The following is a 20,301-nucleotide window of genomic DNA, read 5'->3' as shown; positions in this document are numbered from 1 at the left end:
CATCCCTGAAGGCACTGCTCCAAGACCATCCATTATCCACTTAACTCAATAGTCTGACTGCAGTCTCCTTGAGAACAAACAGGGCCTATTTTGCTTTGCTAGTTGCACAACTGTCATTTGTTTGACATAGAACAGTACTGAGTGAAAGTATGTTAGCAATCCCTTCCACTAGATCGAATAGATTTGGTTACTTTGCTTAGCTCTTTACAGTAAACAGTACTTAACGATTTTCAAATCATGTACTGTTTCCCAGTTAGCTATTGGGTCAACCGCTCGGTATTTCTCTGTTAAATAATAAGAAGTATCAGTTTTCTTCTCCCTGTCGCTGTATTTTCTACTTTTAATTTTCCACAAGCATGTCAGACTCTAGTACATTACGAAAAATTCGGCAATGAACTGTACAAAATAATGACGAGCATCTGTCATTTTAAAATTCACTCCACACACACACATGAGAAGCACCTGACTGAACAAACGATCATTCAAACACGTTTTAGTGCCACATTTGCAGGGTGATCTCCTATCCACATGCTCCAACTTGTCTCTGCAGATGGCATTTGAACCCATAGATTTTAGCACTTTCGCTCGAAACTTTCCCCACATCTTATGCTCACACGCAACAATTTTTCTGTGCATATGTGATGTGCGCAGACATTTGTGTAGACAGATCATTGTGTGTGGAAGGGTTTTGAGAATGTGCTCCAGGTTCTACATCTACATCTACATTTATACTCCGCAAGCCATCCAACGGTGTGTGGCGGAGGGCACTTTACACGCCACTGTCATTATCTCCCTTTAGTGTTCCAGTCGCGTATGGTTCGCAGGAAGAACGACTGCCTGAAAGCCTCTGTGCGCGCTCGAATCTCTCTAATTTTACATTCGTCATCTTCTCGGGAGGTATAAGTAGGGGGAAACAATATATTCGATACCTCATCCAGAAACGCAACCTCTCGAAATCTGGACAGAAGCTACACCAGGATGCTTTCCATGTCCTTGATAAGCTATCCCTGGAGTTATCCTGCAATTGTACAACTGGCTCTTGTTTTTGTGGAAATTTGTAGGTGTTCGATGACGACTTGGATACATTTTCCATTGAGTGTTCTTCCACAATATCTGCAAGGGAAAAGGTTTTGTAATAACAGAATAGAGTTGATGCCTACACTTGACGTAAGTAAGAACATAAGTTTAAGAAGCAATTTTCATTTAATCACATTTTAACTGCAAGAATCATCTCTGATAAAGAAGACTTACACAATTATTTATGATATTACTGGTTATGTAAGAAAAAACGTAATGCGTAATGCATACCAGCTCGGTTATTTCCAAGAATGGTTGCCTATCGAAGTCTAGGGGTCCAAACGATACATATCGAGTGTGCGATCGTAAATCGGTCTTGCGACTCCGCCAGCGGTCGTTCTGATCAATTATTTGTGTCCTTCATTTTCGTCTGTTTTGCATCGTTCCCTTAGTTGCTCTAAACTACATAGCTCCGCGAATTATTCGTGAGTTGCTAGGGAAACCCAGACGATTTATGTCGTTAGTGAGTTGGATGTTTGGTGTACTTGGTGTTTCTTTGGCGGGTTCTCTCACATGAAAGAATCTAATTCCTTGTTTATCCAATGTACAAAATTGTTCGACTTCTTGTCGCAGATATGGAGAACTACCAGACGAGAAAAGAAGGGACTGTGTAGACTGTGGTGGTGCGAGGTGTGTAAAACTTCGTAAGAACAGTTTCGATGCTGAAATACCGTTACACTTTCATTGCGGACAGTGCGGAAAATGAATGAGTTTTAGGAAGAATACACGGTTCGACTCATCCAAATTATCCATCCAGAACACCGTAATGGACTTTCACATTACGACAATACCGAGGACGAGTAAGGTAATTCGTCTCCTTTGCAGTGACAAGTATTTTTGTAACGCTTTTCTTTTTTCGTTACATTAGTGACCAACGTAAGCGTACTCATAACGCCCGCCACCAGAGTCGCATGATCGATAGACAGGCCGTCATCCTTGGAAATTACCACTGGCTCTATTTATTCCCTTATTAAAATTATTGTTTGATGTGATTGAACGCATACATTTTTGCTAACGAATAAATGTCGACATATCATATGTTGTTAAACTTCTCAGCACTTAAGTTACACAAGACTGATGAAGAATACACGTGTATGTGGCCATTAATAAAGTTTATCGTCGTTAGTGTCTCAGTTATGTTCTTACGCTCCGGCTTTTTGTGTCACGAACGGTATCTCATAAGCTCAAAATCAACGTCCGATCCCGGACTTACCACGGAGGGGCTTAATATAGTAGGAATATAATCTGACGTGACGGTGACGTAACATTTAATGTGAATAGATCTTAATAATTTCAATCTACAGACAAATTTACAATTGGATGCCCTAAAATGCATGTATGAAAACGGCGAAATGTTAGCTTTCTGTATTTTACAATCCTTATTAATTGAGATGACTATGTTGTATGTGTGCTAGAAGCAACAATAAATTTTCAAAAGAGAAAGAAAGGGATCTCTGATTCTCTGAAGAACTTTGCAACATTGTGCAAATATCTTCTTAGTTGCGTGTGACAAGTGTTCGGTGGTATCAGTTTGTGGATATAAAGAAATTTTCTCGAAAAAAAGATGCCAGGAGAACCAAATCGGGAACCTGAAGCGTGTGATACATGTGATTTGCAAGCTAATGAGGAAGTTAGGGAACTGACACTGACTGATAAACTAAACAAGAAACTTTTGATGTCTTTGCTGGAACGAATGAATACGGGGAACCAGTTTGAACGTTTCATTGATAATAAGGACACCGAAAACGGGAACGAAGAAGATTTCGCATAGGGATTTTGGGTACTGATATAGTGCCTGCCAGTATAGAGTAAAAGCTTGTAATTGTCGTTCACTATATTGCTTATCTTTGACACTAGTTTCGCGCGCTTTTTCCACAACAAACAAATTACGAGGGACTACTGTGTTGCAGGTAAACATAATGCTGTTGTACGTGTAAAGTGAAGTGAGTGAGTGGAAAGTTGATAATATTTGGCCGTAAATGAGCATTTTTGAAGAGCAGTCGTCCTTTATGTACCATGATATTATAGAAACACTTGTTTACAAACACGATTACAATCTGTGCATAAAATATTTATACCGTGCGGTCAAAAAAATTGGCAACTGAAAACACATACCATTAATAGGTATTTGCATACAAAAGCCTAAAGATGTGTTGTAATTACGTGGACTCTTTTTCGCTCAAGTTAAAACTGCGAATGATATTTTATTTTTGTTTGTTATAACCCTCCGAAGCAGTTTTGGACCATTTGTTTCATAATGACCACACAGGTTGTGACAATCTGATGCTTGTAATCTTCTGATATTGATGCAATTTTTTTATATGTATAATTGATAAATTTTCACCCAAGATATCTGCACATTTACACATCACAGTACGTCAAGTCTGTTAAATTTCTTGTAACAACCCTGGCAAACAAGCATTCCCAATGGACTGCAAGAGTCTCCCAGTCTGCTTGCAGGTCCATTTTTTGTAGGAACTGTGATTATCTAGCTGTGGGCTTGTGTTCTCACGCTGGAGATTCAATAGTGGAGCGTTTTTAACTGTTTCTGCTGTAGAAACTAGATGCCTCATCTGTTTCATATTCACTTCTGTGAGAAGGATCATTTTATTCTTCAATATCATTGACATCACTAGCTTTATCTTCTTCTAACAATTTCCATACAGAAATTCGGACAAATCACTGAGATACATTGATTATAGCTCAGAACTATAGTAAAAGTGACAATAAATGAAAACTCAGCTTACAAATAAGATGATTTAAGTTAATACATAAATTTTGACCACATAGAAATGTGTTCCAAGGAAGTGGATCAATCTACAATGCGTGCAGTATGTCCACAGGTGGCTGTCAACTGTGAAAAAAAAAGTATGCAGAACCACCAACAATACAATGACAAACAGAAAATTGCAGGGGTTTACAGTCTCTTTGGTGTCAAAAAAATCCCACAACTGTGTTTGAGATTTTAAGATGATGTTGTAATTTATATGCAGGGTAAATAATGACTCCCAAGTTTGTTTTGTTGTAGGTACTGTAGTTAGTTGCCTAACAATAAAAAATGTGTTGCCCCCAATAGCGGAATGTATTCCACATTTATCATGCATGGATGATATTAAATATTGTTTCTCACAATGGTAGTAGGCTGTATTTCAGATGTCCATCTGTTTGATTTAATCTAGCTTATTTACATGAGAATGGCTGATGAATGTGCATCTGCAGTCTACTGTTGTGAGATTCCATGGTGACATTAGATTTTGAAATCATTGTTTTATTGTTGACTCGTTATCAATCTGTAAACCCGTATTTTCTTTTGTAAATCATCATTATAAATTGTTGTTCAGGCAAAGATTTTGAAGTGTTATTTAAGCAGGGAAGAGCATTAAAATTAAAGGGCAAGAATGTAATTTATGTTGTGACTCATGTTACAAATTTGGGTTATCCTATTCCTAATGTGCATTTTAAGTAAAAAGTGTCATCAAACTATTAGGAGTATGGATCTGGTATTTGTCACAGAATATGAACATTAGGTTGGCCTTTAAATGGCAGAGTTACAGATTTCTACTTCTTGTTGGAATAACTTTTTCCTGCATGCAGAGAAATGAAAGTATGACATTGTGTGTCAAATAATATAAACTTAACATTAACGTTTTATTTTTCAAACACCATGAAAATTTGTAAGAGAATGACATCTGGGAAAATGAATTGAAAATTCAATTAAAAGTCAGAGAAATGAAAATATCCTCTTGAATTGATATCAAGTGGATTAATTTTCTGTATAATTTCATCACATTTTACAAGTCATTTCTGATAGTGCCCAGCACACTCAATTGCACTGTTTGTACATACTTCTCCAGCATTGAATATACTGCCACATTCTACTTTTTACCAGACTCCAGTTTTCACATTTTCTATAGTTTCTTCAGTTTGATGATCTGCGGCAGCAAAATTCATTGGAAACAGCAGATATGTTTGTAGTAGTTCTTTCTTGTAGTGAAAACTGTGAATGCTTTTGTGTTTGGTACTGGTGTTGCTGAAGAAAATATTTGAGCCGGATTATATATATTATATATATTGATTTCTTGAATTTCATCGATAGACACATGAAAATCCTGCATAGTTGCGGTACTTGCAGCTACCTCAGTGAAAGTTGATCCATCACCTATTATTAATTTTCACTTTTTTACTGCACTCCCCACTAGCCACTCTGCAACTGCACCAATTCCATCTATGGCTCCTTTTCTGTGGGATGTAGCCAATAAGGTCTAGGAGATTTCCACATTATGAAATGATTGAGATTGAGGTACAGCAGCAGTAATATATTTGTTTTTAAATTGTGAGGCAGGTCCATCTGACCACATCGAAACAACCTTGACATTTTCAGGTTTGTAAACAATTGCAGAATGTGAGCCATGGCTTTATCCAGAGCACTATGTGACTTATACACTGACAAAATTGCTTTACTAGGCTGCTGATATCCCATCTTACGTTACCAATGTTTTGTAACTGTCTCGCTATTTGTAGGTCTTTTTTCTTCAACTGTCCTTCCTTATCTTGACTCTACGGTAGAAACTTTCGTTTCTGCTTCTGCTGGCTTTTTCGAGCTTCTGCCAGCTGCATCTTCTTAAATTCTTCATATTTTCCTTTACTCTGTAACTTTTGCCTTCACCTACTCTCTCTTTATGCTGCTGCTAAGGGCGCCCTCTTCTTCTAATCTTAAAATAATACAATTGTGACTCAGATTACATGACTCGCATTACACATTTAATTTTCTATTTTTACAGTATTGGTTGAAATTGGGAAACTTTTAGTATTGTTATTAGTTACACATTCACACTAATGAGTAAATTACTGAACAAGATAAAGTTATGTCTAATATTTCTCTTGGAATAAAAACTTAATAACATGAAAGTGACTCATTTTACATGAAAGTTTATGCTGTTATATTATTTACCCCAACCTATAATTTACCTACTTCAGTTTTATACTCTTTATGCAATACATTATGGTATGTAACAGTAATAGAAAAATAATGATGTGCTAATTCTTACCTGCCAATTAGTTGAAATGAAGGTCCAAAATCTGCAATAATTCACAATGTCATCACATTAAAAAACGTATGGCTACAAATTATGAAGGGAAAGCAATAATGGGCCACAAACCATTGTTGCCATACAGTAAAAAGTCCAGCCTTTTCAAAAAATATGTAAAAAGCACCAAATTTTAAACTTTTAATATCATAAGTGTGTTCTTCTTTACATGGAATATCCCTATTTCATTGTTTAACACTGTCTGTTGTTACAAATATTTGGTGATTTTGAGTCGTAATATTGAAAACTACTAACTAGCCTGTTTGGCAGTAAGAGTTAGCCACTCCCCTGCCCCTTTGCTGTATGTTTTGTGGTTAACGCGTATTGTGTATGCATAAAATGCACCAAAGGTATTGTCAAAAAGTTTCTCAGTTGGGCCCCCTATGTTGTAGTATGTAGTGTTTAAATGAGACCTACATGTAAATAAAAGTATAATTAACATGGAGTGAAAGATGGTCATAGATTTCAGAGTGATATAGGTAATTGTCACCATAATCAAGATTTGTATTCACATTCTTTGGTTTCACCAATTATCATCTGTATTATCACCTTCCAACCTAAACTCAACTGTGAGCTGCACTACAGTACTGAAGAACATTTCATGGAAACCACTGTCAAACATGTCTGGATCAGTCTATTCATATGTAATCACTGATAACTTGGATGATGTTAATCCATCAATTCATGTCTAGTTTTTCTTCTGAAACACCATAGTACCTCCGTCGGTAATCTGTTTTACACCTGTATCTGTACCCTGTGAACCACCGTGAGGTGCCTGGTAGAGGATATGTCTCATTGTACCAGTTATTAGGGTTTCTTCCCATTCTAGCCACACGTGGAGTGCAGGAAGAATGGTTGCTGAAAGCCCTGTGTGTACAGTAACCATACTAATCTTATCTTCACGATCCCTGTGTGAGCAATATGTAGGGAGCTGTACTGTATTCCTAGAGTCATCATTTAAAGCCAGATCTTAGAAACTTTGTTAACAGACTTTCTTGGTATAGTTTATGACTGTCTTCAAGAGTCTGTCGGTGCAGTTCTTTCAGTATTTCTGTGACAGTCTCCCACAGATCAGATATATCTGTGACCATTCGTGCTGCCCTTTTCTGTATACCTCCAATATCCCTGTTAGTCCTATTTGATGCGGGTCCCACACACACTTGAGCGATATTCTAGAACCAGTAGCATGAGTGATTTGTAAGCAATCTCCTTCATAGACTGATTGCACTTTTCCAGTATTCTATCAGTGAACTGAAGTCTATGACGTGCTTTACTGAAGCTACACGATATTCCATTTCGTATCCCTACGAAGTGACACTCCTAGATAGGTATTGTATGAGTTGGCTGTTTCCAGCAGTGATTGACATCTTTGAACCACTTTGAAATCTTATCAGGATGTGACTGAATAGTTATGCGTTTCTTTCAGGCAGGACTTCATTGTAGATAACTGCAACATCTGCAAAAAGTCTGGGGTTACTGTTAATGTTGTCTTCAAGGCCATTGATATTCAACATGAACACTGAGGGCCACACACACTTCCTTGGGGCACCACAAAAGTTATTTGTATACCTGACACTTACTCTCCATCCAAGGTAACATGCTGTGATCTCCGTACCAAAAAGTCCTGAATGCAGTCACAAATTTCACGCGGTACCCCATACGGTTGTACTTCTGACAATAAGCGTAAGTGTGGCACTGAGTTAGATGCATTTGAGAACTTAAGAAATACTGCATCTATCCGAATGCCTTGATCCAAAGCTTTCATTATGTCATTTGAGAAAAGTGAGAGTTGGTTTCACATGAGCAGTGTTTTGGAATCCATGCTGGTTGGCATTGAGGAGATTATTCTGTCAGGATACCTCATTATGTTTGAGCTCAAATTATGTTCTAAGATTGTACAACAAAAAGATGGCAAGGCTACTGGACGGTAATTTTGTAGATTATTTCTGCTATCCTTCTTGTAGACTGGTGTGACTATTGCCGTCGCTCCCCCCTCCTCCCCCCCCCCCCTTTTTTTTTTTTTTAAGTAGGGGGCACGGTTATTTGTTCGAGGGATCCAAAATAGATTACAGATAGAAGAGGGTCTAACTCAGCTGCAAATTCAGTATAGAATCTGACAGGGAGTCCATCACACCTGGAGCTTTTTCAGTTTTGACGGTTTCAGCTGTTTTCTAGCACCACTGATACTAGCACTTATTTCATTCATCTTTTCAGGATTAAATTGGGGCAATTCTCCTGTGTGTCCCTTTGCAAAGGAACATTTGAAACTTGAGTTCAACATTTCAGCTTTTGGTTTGTTATGCTCAGTTTTAGTTCCTTTCTCATTCTTTGTGGACTGGACACTAACTTTGGTGTCACTAACTACCTTTACCTATGACCAGAATTTCTTTGGGTTTTGTGAAACATTATTTGACAGTATTCTCCTACAGTAGTCATTGAAAGCATCACACATTGCTCCCTTGACATCCGAAAGCGTTTCGTTCAACATCTATTTATAGCCCTACGCTTCGTTTTACATCTATTATGCAGCAATCTTTGTTGTTTCTTTAGAAGTTTCTTTGCAGTGACTGCATACCATGGAAGGTCCTTCCCATTATTAACTGTTCTGCTGGATACATATCTATCCAGTACATGGTCAGTTATTCTTTTAATCTTGAGACATAGTTCCCTTTTATGCTCCTGCCCTGCGCTGAAAGTTTCAAGCTCCTCATTGAGTTATGACATCACTGACTTTTTTTTATCTAGCTTATTGGACATATAATAATGTATGGAAAGTTCTGGTTGAGAATTGCAAATCATTTAGGAATAAAGGGAGATGACTCACTGAAAGGCAGAAGCAGTGTGCATTTGGTAGGTACACAAACAAAAGGTACAGAGCTTTACTAGCCTTCGGAATGAACTTCCTTTTTTAAGCTTGTGGCAAAAACATGTATACGCCTTTCTCCCTACATTGTGCTCAATCGACTACCAGCTCTTTCCTGGTCCACAGTGAGTGTACTGAAGTGAGGTGAAGGGTGCAAGTTGGGGCAGGGTGAGTGATGAAGATAGGTGGGAGGCAGAAAAGAGGTTGGGGGGGGGGGGGGAGTGTCTAATGGCTTGTGGGAGAGTGGGGAGCTGTCTGTGGGCTAGCTAGAGATGCTGGTAGAGGGGGGCAGGTGGCAGTTGGTTGGGCACGCAATCTCACAGATGAGTGCATGAGATCAGCACATATCTAGCTGATACGAATTGGTGAGGGGGGTTGGTTAGTGAGGCATGGGATATGGTGTGCACATGCCCCCCCCCCCCCCCCCCATCCCCACACTCGATCGCGCGCGCGCGCCACACACACACACACACACACACACACACACACACACACACACACACACACACACTAGTGGATTAGTGAAGGGGGGGACAGCGATTTACCTTGAGTGTAGGCCAGGAAAGGTTATAGGATTGAAGGATGTGCTGTAAAGATAGCTCCCATCTGCACAGCTTAGAAAAGCTGTTGGTGGTGTGGGGAGGACCCAGATGAGATGGGTTGTGAAGCAGCCATTGAAATCTCGCATGTTGTGCTCTGCTGCATGTGTTGCCACTGGGTGGTCCACCTTGTTTTTGGCAACAGTTTGGTGGTGCCTATTCATTCTAGTTTACAGTTTGTTTGTTGTCATATCAATGTAAATCAGTGTGCAGTGGCTACAGTAGAGCTGGTATATAACATGGCTGCTTTCACAGCTGGCCCGGCTTCCCGTGCCATATCCCCAAACACACACCTGATCCTCGCATCCGTCCCAAGAACCAACTGCAAAGAAGTACCCCCTTTGTCACCTAATACCTTCCAGGACTGGGATGACTGAACCACTTCCTTTGTCAGGGCTTTCATTATCTATCATCATGCCCTGCAATTAGGGAAGTCCTAAGATAACTTCCATCACTTCCCAAAGTGGTGTTCCAGTGCCCACTCAATTTCCACAACATCTTAGTCTATCCCTACGCCACTCCCACCCACAGTCACCTGCCACAGGGACCATACCTGTGTGGAAGACCCAGATTGCTAAACCTGGACAATCCACCCACCCAGCACTACCTCCTCCAGTCCCATCACAGGCTTATCTTGCCCCCATCAGAGGCAGAGCCACCTATGAAAGCAGTCAGGTTATATATCAGCTCGGCTGCAACCACGGCACAGCCTTTTACATTGGTATGACAATCAACTTGCCAACTATAATGAATAGCCACTGCCAAACTGTTGCAAAAAATAAGGTGTACCACCCAGTGGCACAACGTGCAGCAGAGAACAATATGCAAGATCTCAATGGGTGCTTCACAATTAATGCCATCTGGGTCCTGCAGACCACCACTGGCTTTTGTGTGTGTGTGTGTGTGTGTGTGTGTGTGTGTGTGGGCGCGCGCGCGCATGTTTTTCCTACAAGCTTGAAAAGGAAAATTCATTCCGAAAGCTAGTAAAGCTCTGTACCTTTTCTTTGTATACCTGTTGACGACACAGTGCTACTGCCTTACTGAAATTGTATATACTTTTCTGCCTGTTTTAGTTGTTCTTTGTACTTTGGTATTCATTTTAACCATAGCTGCATCATGGTCACTGTTACCAGTCTTGATGTGGAAATCCTCAGAGAGGTCATGTCTATTTGTTGCAATTAGATATTGAATGGGTTTCCTTGCAGCCATTTTCCTAGTGGAAAGCTGTATTTTTCCAATGTGGATGATTAAAGTCACCAACAATGATTACAGTATGATCATGGAACATATATACAAGTGAATTGAGGTTTTTTCCACAGATTCAGAAGGATGTGGGCTGCAGTGGGTACTAGGCTATGAAGAGGCTTGCACAGGATAGAGTAGCATGGAGAGCTGCATCAAACCAGTCTCAGAACTGAAGAAATGATTATTTTATGCCCACCCCTGATGCTGAGTCTTTCCCACACAATCTCACAAGCAGCTTTACTTTGTCTCTGTGGATTTGAGTTTCTCATCTACTGTGACAAATACATCACCTCTATTTCCTAGTTGCCTGTCCTATCCATTTACACTCAAATTTTCTCTAAAGATCTCACTGCTATCAGTTTCAGGTTTCAACCGGCTTTCTGTACCTGGTATTATGTGAGATTTGCTGTTTTTCAGGAGTGCTTCAAACTCTGGGACTTTGTTGTAAATGTTTTGGTGGTTTACCATTAGGATTTTAATACTCTCACGTGTGGGATGCATTTCTTTCGATCTTACACTGATACTACCGTGTTTTCTATAGTTGTCATTATCTAGATTGGATGGAGAGTTGCATATTCAAAATTCTTGAGTGTACTGCCCACACAGGTATGTGAGTAGGAGCCCCTGGCATGTAGTGCACACCTGACCCAGCTAGGGGGACCATACAGTTCTCAACCCTAAGGTGCAGGTCCAGCAAGTCACAGAACCCCCAAAGTCTCTGGTTCAGTCCTTCCACTCAAGTCAGAACCAAAGGACCACAATCAATTCTGGGGACAATACTGCAAACTGTGAGCTTCATTGAAATTCCATGTGCAAGGCTGGTCTTCTCAATCTTCTCTGCCAGTCTCTGGAATGACCCAAATATGACCTCAGATTCCAGGTGACGCATCGTTTGTCACAACGTGCACTACAATCGGCAATTGGTTGCACCGTGTTCCTTCAGTGGATGCTGGAATAGCGTCGTCAACATGTTGAAGGAGAAGCCCATGCATACACAATGAGTGCGCATGGTGTCCTTTCCTGCCCCCTGCTGCCATTTCTCTAAGGGGCAACATCATTCACAGTATGTTAGAGCTGCCGATAATTAACAGACCCCGACCCATTTGCATTTGCCTCCTCTTGACACCGTACAGAACACTTCCCAAAAAAATACTTTGCCAACAAAGCATGTCTTGTATGGCTAACATTATTTTACTGCTTTCTCCCCATGCCATTTATAAAAGAGAATATTAATATTTGCAGTCAGTCAAAATATTTCATTACAAAGATTCAACCTTTTCCATTTCTTCCCATTGAACTTTTTCTGATGTCAACCTACCTACTGCAATCTGCAAGGCCTCTCAGTATAGTTTTGTAGTCTGCAAATTTTGTTTTTCAACTAATAATTTGTGGTTCTTTAACGTGCAGATGACACCACTACAGCACTCAAAAGTTTCTTAAGACAATTCGAATCTACCGACCAATGAGAGCCCTCAATTTAGATTTAAGAGAACCATTTTACGTAGCGCTCATCTGCTATGTTCTTGTTTATATATAATTATAGCGAAACATGTAGTTAGTATGTGTAGTAAAATAATTTTGTAGACAGTCACACAAAAAAACATCTTACCTCTCACGACTGAGTCGTGTTCGACCACATCAGCAAAAGCAGGATGTTTTGCTGTTGCACGACAATGCACAGCCACATGTCAGTCAAAAAACCATGGAAGCAATCACAAAACTCAGATGGACAACATTGAAACACCCGCCTTACAGTCCTGACCTGGCTCCATGTGACTATCATCTCTTTGGGAAACTGAAAGACTCTCTTCGTAGAACAAGGTTTAAAGATGATGACTCTCTTGTGCACACTGCCAAACAGTGGCTCCAACAGGTTGGTCCAGAATTTTACTGTGCGGGTATATAGGCGCTGGTTCCAAGATGGCATAAGGCAGTCGAGAGAGATGGAAATTATGCGGAGAAATGAAAATATTATTATTATTGGTTTAGATAGTAAGCTATTTGCTGCTCTTATTCTGTTGTTAAAATGTGTTTGAAATACAATGCAACCTATAATGCTACATAATTATTTTAAAAAAATGAATGAATCTGTTGGAGTAATATATTTGCTGATTTCTGAAGTCATTTTTTCCAGTGCAATATGATACTCCATTGGGAAGGAGGGGGGGGACTATAGCCCCCCTGCCCGCCCCCCCTCCCCTCCTTGCCCCTGCCCTGATGTTTATTTTTGCACCATATTTAATTGCTCATTCCCATTTTTAACATACTTTTTGTCATAAAAAAATAAAACTTCATGATAAATTTAGAAAACATATATCAGGTAATGGAGAAGTCTCCAACGAGTGTTTTGATGCATGTTACGTCCATATATATAAGCTATGAAAAATGCAATGGGGGTATGCATCTTGTTGTGATTTCTTTTTATTACTCTGTTGGTTGTATTATTAGCTGTAGTTAGTAGCAATTAGTTGACATTGGTGGGCATCCTGTAATTTGTTCTAACCATTTTGGTTGGTTTTTGATAATAGTAGTGCAAGTTCTGCTTTTTGTTATTGTGAAGTTCGTTCTAGCACTGAAGGTCAAGGAAAAGTTTAGATTTGAATTTGTTGTTAGTTGTTGTTTCATGGTACTATGGACTCCATTCTAGCTATATAGGTCAAGTGAAGTTGTCAATAACAGCATTTGGAGCGAGTTGTGGTTTTGGGGTGTGTAGTTTATCCTAGCTGTATAGGTCAGGTAAACTTTTCGATGCCAATGTTTTGCAGATTTACTTTAATTTCTTATTTGACTTGAGTATGCATTTGATATCGGTAATGTCATTTATTCTGTGTCTCCCCACCCAATTCCCACGATTGATCTATTACTTTCATTTTCTTCTTTGAATTATTTTGATTAAATAATGCATAATGAGATTGTTTCATGTCTTTTTATTGTTTGATGACATGGTCACCACGTTGAGCAAGTGTGAAATGGGTCAGGTGTGCACTACACATCAGAGATTGGTGATTGTATTGGGGGCACTCAAGGGGTTTTTAGATGAGGCAACTCCATCTAATCCAGGTAATGACAGCTGTAGGAGACCCATGAGTATAAGTGAAAGATCCAAAAGAATTCCCCTCCACAAATAGGCGAGAGTATTAAAATCCTAATAGTTAGCTGCCGAAAGCATTTACAATGAAGTGCCCTGAAAAGCAGTGATGATCACATAATACTAAATACAGAAAGCTGGTTGAAACCTGAAATTGATTGTAGTGGTATTTTTGGGGGAAATTTAAGTGTGTATGGAAAGGATAGACTAACGGGAAATGAAGTAATGTATTTATTGCAGTGGACAGCAAACTCAAATTCACGATGTAGAAATTGAAGCTGCATGCGAGATTGAGTAGACCAGACTCAACAGTCATGGGCATAAAATAGTAAGTGGATCCTTACAACTTCCTTCAGATCCACGATGTAACCGAAAAATTTAGAGGAAACGTCAGTTCACATATATGGAAGTCCCCCATCATGCTGTAATCATCGGTGGAGACTTTAATTGGACAACAATCAATTGGGAAATTAGATTTTGTTATTGGTGGCCATGACAAGACATCCTGTAAAACTTTACTAATTGCCTTCTCTTAGAACAGACAGTTTGGAACATCACTCACGATGAAAAAATATTAGATCTGATTGCAATGAATAGACCTGACCTCTTTGAGGAAGTCCAGATCAAAATTGGTACTAGTAACCATGAAACGCATGTAACCACAATTATTGTTCAAGTACAGAGGACAAGTAAAACAAGTAGAAAGATACAAATGTTCAGTAAACTAAATGAAAAAGCAGTAGCGTCATATCTCAATGAGGAACTAAAAATTTTCAGCACAGGACAGGAGTGTGTAGAGGAACTATGAATAAATCTGGTGTCAGAGGACACAGAAGTTGATTGAGCACCAGATGGTATGGACCTGTGCTCCGGCACATGTGTCCTCTCAGTGCCTTGCCATGCAATTGTACCACTCTCTGTACCACATGAAGTCCACGGCCAGTCGGGTTTCCAGTGGTCATGTATTTAGGCGCTACCCCGACACTCTAGTACTCGCCGTAGTTTGCGTGTGCATCTCAGCCGTACTGTGTTCCAGTTCAGTTTGTTGAGATACATCCTGTCATTGTTTTGGAGTGTTTCTGGGTTGTTGTCTCGCTGTATTTATGAGCTCAGTTCTTGATTGCTTGCCTCGTGTTGTGTACTCGTCGGTTGTAGTGTCTGTCGTCTCCTACTTGTTCGTCTCTCCTGTGTGTCGTCGTTAGCCGATACCTACAGTGGCTCCTCCACCTGATGGCTTCACGTTTCCATTCTCTGCCGCACACTGCTCGCCGGTGGCTCGCAGCTGTAAAGTCGGCAACAAGTTAAAGGATTCAATAGCAAGAGGTTAAGTTGGTCTTTCTCCTGGAGCAAGAGCAGCAGCTCTTGCAGCAGCAGTGCCAGTTTAGACGTCTTACAGCAATCCTTGCAGTTGCTGATGGACAAAGTCACAGCACGGGATGCCCTACTGCACCAGCTCCCGGTCGTCCCAGTTTCTGCCACTTCCCCACGTCCGTTGCCATTTCCACCCTTTAACAATCCTAAGGAAGACTGGGAAACAAACTTGCATCATCTGAAACATCATTTCACAGCATTTCAGATCATGAATGACTCCCTACAGTGGTCGTTATTCTTGTCCTGGGCATCACGTTCTTTCTGCTCCGCAAGTTGGCACCATTGTCAGATCCTGTGGCAGATGTGTGTAATGCTGACTAACTGCTATTCCCAGCAATACCATGTCATGGCGTCTTGGATTGAGTTCCACCAGTACCATAAACAGTCTGGTCAGTCATACCATTCTTTGGTTACAGACAACCATATGCAGACTTCTTGATTTGTGATGTTGTCATTCAACTAGCACCCGATGCAGAAGTTCGCACAGCTGTGTTGAAACTTGTAACCCCTCACTGGAAGACATTCTGCACATAGCCCACTCCTTTGAAATCGCCCAAGTGGCGAGTGAGCGTTTCAGGGCAAGGTCACAGGTGGCAGCAATAGAGTTCTCCTCGAGGGTGCCTCCCTCGTGCTGTCGATGTGGTACAAACCACACACAGCAATGTTGTCGAGACTCCTTGTCCGACATCTCTGTGGCTTCGGAGCTGCTGGTCGCCCCTCATTGGTGGTCGCGTGGGTCACTTCCATCTTGCCCCGCAGTGCTTTTCCACCACTCTCGTGCAGACTGTCCCCAGCATGCTTTGTCAGAAAGATGGCCATCTCCAATCTGTATGTTGCAGCTGCTCCTGCCGCTCACCCTCGGGGCATCAGGATACTGTGCGCACCATGCAATCCATTCCCATTGATGCGGAAGTTGTTCATCACACTTCGCATTTTTAATGTGGATGTTCATTTTCCAGATTGATACGGGAGCCATCGTCTCCTTGATCAATCTGGTGACGTATACCCGCCTGGGTTCCCCAGTGCTGTCTCTCACCTCTTGGCAACTGGTCAGGTACGGTGACAGTTCTGTCACCCTCCATGGGCAGCTCTTGCCCTATTCCTCTTCGTCGTCATCATTGTCCTCTTCATATATGATAGTCTCACTGCCATTGACAGTGTTACTTACGCTGCATAATTGAAAGTTTCAACGATAATGTCTTCTCTCACTCCATACCATGACCGTTTTATCCATTGACACACTTGTTTCATTGTAGGCTGTTTTAAAGCTCCCTTTGGCATGAATTCATGTTGGCTTTCATCCGTTTGTTTCATTCGTTTCTCGTATACACTTTAAATGGTTTATTTACCAAGACATCAAGAGGTTGCTTTTGTGAAGTAAGTACCCCAAGAATAAAAGCAAGCTCTGTATTTCCTTGTCTTAATTTCTCTTTCACAGAATTTTTCAAAAGGCTACTAAACTGATCTAGCACAAGAAGAGAACTCTTCTTCAGTAAAGCACCTTTCCTTCTTCTCCACACTCTGTTAATCCATAATTTCATACCAACCTCGTCCATCCAACCCTTGACATATATGTGAACACCACCACTTGGCAGTATTTCAGAAGGTTTTTTCATGTCCACTTGTTTTTATAGTTGCAGTTTTAGCAAGTTTTATGGCAATAGTTGTGGTACTTGGCACATCAAATGTCAGAGGAGTTTTGTGTGTACTCACTATTCGACTTAGTTCACACTGGTTTTCTTTCAATGTTGAATAATAAAGCGATGGAAAGATATTTTCTCTTCATTCTGTTGTGATGTTTATTGATATGTTTTGGTTTTAGTTCACATGCTACGTCCGTGACGCTTCATAAGCCTGTACACCAACTCCACCCTTAAAGAATGTTAAGTTCCAATGTAGCACTAGGTTACAAGCATACATTTAAATCATTTTTGTATTAATTCCAATGTTGTTTTGACAGTGTCCTTGAATCTATTTCAATACGTCATCTTCTAGTTTTGGTGATTTTTCATTCATTCTTCTGTTTGCACATTTAGTCTTCACATTTAGTTCTTCTTCACTAGCCTGCCAATCACAAATGATTTTTTTCTGTTGGTGGAGGGTTGAAATGCTGATCAGTTGCTCTGTTTTCATGTTCTTCTGCATATGCTATAACTTTTCAATTTATAGCTCACATCATAAGAATACCTTTTATTTTTTTTCCATTTTACTAACAAAAATATAATACTCTTACTGATAACACGTATCATTTTCAACTCAAATTATATGGAACTGTAGGCCACAATGATGCTTCATAGGTTGGACACTGTCCTGGGTTTGTGATGGCTGGGCAGGAGGGACTTAGTGTTAACAATCTTGTGAATCCCCACACTGTCACATTGGTGCACCACTGCTTTCAGTTGAATCCAGTGTTGCCAGATACGGATAGGTTTCATATGCCATCAAATATATGGCCATTTTTAAGACAATCAGGAATTGTAAATCAAACACTGGAAACTTATATATTAATTTCCAGTATAAGACACATCTGAATATTGGAGGCAATTCTTCAAATGAAAAATTGCATCTTAGAGTCTGTAAAATACAGTGTATATTGCCACTGTAAATTTAAGCCTTGGCACAGGTATAGCTGTGAATGCATCAGAGAAACTACCTGACTGATGTGTGTCATCTGATGTTGCAATTTGAACACTGAACAATGACCTTCATTGTTCACTACTATTTATTTTTAGGTTTTCCTGTCTTTGTCCTGAGGTCTTACTGTATTTTTCTTCCACTTCCCAAAATGTTTATACTTGTTAATACATTTATTGAGTCATCAATATGTTTTTATATTACATCCACAATAGAATCAATTAATCTATTTTGATTTTTCTTGTGTGCCTCACCACCAAGTAATTTCATGTCATTTTTGGCATAAGACAGCATTGTTCCTTGATAGACATACTTCGTAGATGTGGTTCTGTAGCACCAAACTCGACGCCAATCTGATGCCTGCATGCTTCAGAGTTTCTGCTTTAGTGCCCACTGACATGTTTCTTGAAACGTGCACGTGCTGAAGCGAATGGGAGAAGTTGTGTGTAGATAGATGTACCACAAAGTATCTGATCAGTAGATCCTACTGCAGGCACAGAAAGAAAGCTGTCATGGTGTCACATGCTAAAAGAAAATTAGCAGTTCTTGCTTTCTCTACAAGCACTGCTTTATGCACTGTGGCAATGAACAACAAAAAAAGAAGAAAACAGCCATTACCAGTGAAAAAGTGGTTGAGCTGGTGGGAGGAGAGGAGAAGCTGGACATTCATTTGAAAATAACTTCTTTAAGAGGATGAGTACTTATTTCAAAATTAATTGATAATAAGCGAGGATAATTATTGCTTTCTAATAGAGCTTGTGCAACAGAAATTAAGATAGCGAGACACTGTGAAGAGGAAAGCAGCTACTGGTGAATTGAAGTCTGTCAAGAAACTATGGTTTTGATACATACATGTTCTCACTACTAGCACTACTTCTCTTCTACATCTACATCTACATCCATACTCCGCAAGCCACCTGACGGTGTGTGGCGGAGGGTACCCTGAGTACCTCTATCGGTTCTCCCTTCTATTCCAGTCTCGTATTGTACGTGGAAAGAAGGATTGTCGGTATGCTTCTGTGTGGGCTCTAATCTCTCTGATTTTATCCTCATGGTCTCTTCGCGAGACATACGTAGGAGGGAGCAATATACTGCTTGACTCTTCGGTGAAGGTATGTTCTCGAAACTTTAACAAAAGCCCGTACTGAGCTACTGAGCGTCTCTCCTGCAGAGTCTTCCACTGGAGTTTATCTATCATCTCCGTAACGCTTTCGCAATTACTAAATGATCCTGTTACGAAGCGCGCTGCTCTCCGTTGCATCTTCTCTATCTCTTCTATCAACCCTACCTGGTGCGGATCCCACACTGCTGAGCAGTATTCAAGCATTGGGCGAACAAGCGTACTGTAACCTACTTCCTTTGTTGTCGGATTGCATTTCCTTAGGATTCTTCCAATGAATCTCAGTCTGGCATCTGCTTTACCGACGATCAACTTTATATGATCATTCCATTTTAAATCACTCCTAATGCGTACTCCCAGATAATTTATGGAATTGACTGCTTCCAGTTGCTGACCTGCTATTTTGTAGCTAAATGATAAGGGACCTATCTTTCTATGTATTCGCATCACATTACACTTGTCTATATTGAGATTCAATTGCCATTCCGTGCACCATGCGTCAATTCGCTGCAGATCCTCCTGCATTTCAGTACAATTTTCCATTGTTGCAACCTCTCAATACACCACAGCATCATCTGCAAAAAGCCTCAGTGAACTTACGATGTCATCCACCAGGTCATTTATGTATATTGTGAATAGCAACGGTCCTATGACACTCCCCTGCGGCACACCTGAAATCACTCTTACTTCGGAAGACTTCTCTCCATTGAGAATGACATGCTGCGTTGTGTTATCTAGGAACTCCTCAATCCAATCACACAATTGATCTGATAGTCCGTATGTTCTTACTTTGTTCTTGGTTTCAGTGGCATATCTTTTTCGCAGTACTATGAATGCAGACTTTTTATTTTCTTTTAATTTCCTCCCCAGTTGTGTGGGGCCTAAACTCCTTTAACGGCATATTTTCTTTAATGCTATATCACTTTTGTTCCTGTTGTGGTAATATTTAGTTCTGACCTCAGAAAGACATAGCTTCAATCCATATTCTCAGTTAAAACAATTTTGTGTTCTTAGTAACAAGTTACCATATTCTGTCTTCACCCTTTTGGAAATTAGTCAGTGCGCTATGGGAACTGTGAAACGCACAGCTGCAGATATCTTCACCACGTAGAAATGCACCTAATAGCGAATGCTTCAGGTTGTCTTACCAACATTTGTCCATTGTGGTATACACTTTCATGCACAAAGGTAGACTTGTCTTTGGTTTGGCACAGTAT

At 40.2% G+C, this 20,301-nt stretch overlaps 1 protein-coding gene across 1 annotated transcript in view; it reads left to right on the top strand.

The window, feature by feature from the left end:
* The first annotated feature begins 2,035 nt into the window (after positions 1-2,035).
* The window catches only part of LOC126272346 (protein TIPIN homolog), a 76,163-nt gene continuing 57,897 nt past the window's right edge, over positions 2,036-20,301 (top strand). Inside the window, exon 1 of the mRNA XM_049975145.1 lies at positions 2,036-2,987. The gene's annotated coding sequence lies outside the window, so the exon portion shown is untranslated. The remainder of the gene's footprint in view (positions 2,988-20,301) is intronic.

Source organism: Schistocerca gregaria, chromosome 5, assembly GCF_023897955.1.
Source record: "Schistocerca gregaria isolate iqSchGreg1 chromosome 5, iqSchGreg1.2, whole genome shotgun sequence".
In the NCBI taxonomy this organism is placed as follows: Eukaryota; Metazoa; Arthropoda; class Insecta; order Orthoptera; family Acrididae; genus Schistocerca; species Schistocerca gregaria.
This window is presented reverse-complemented; position numbering and strand designations above follow the sequence as displayed.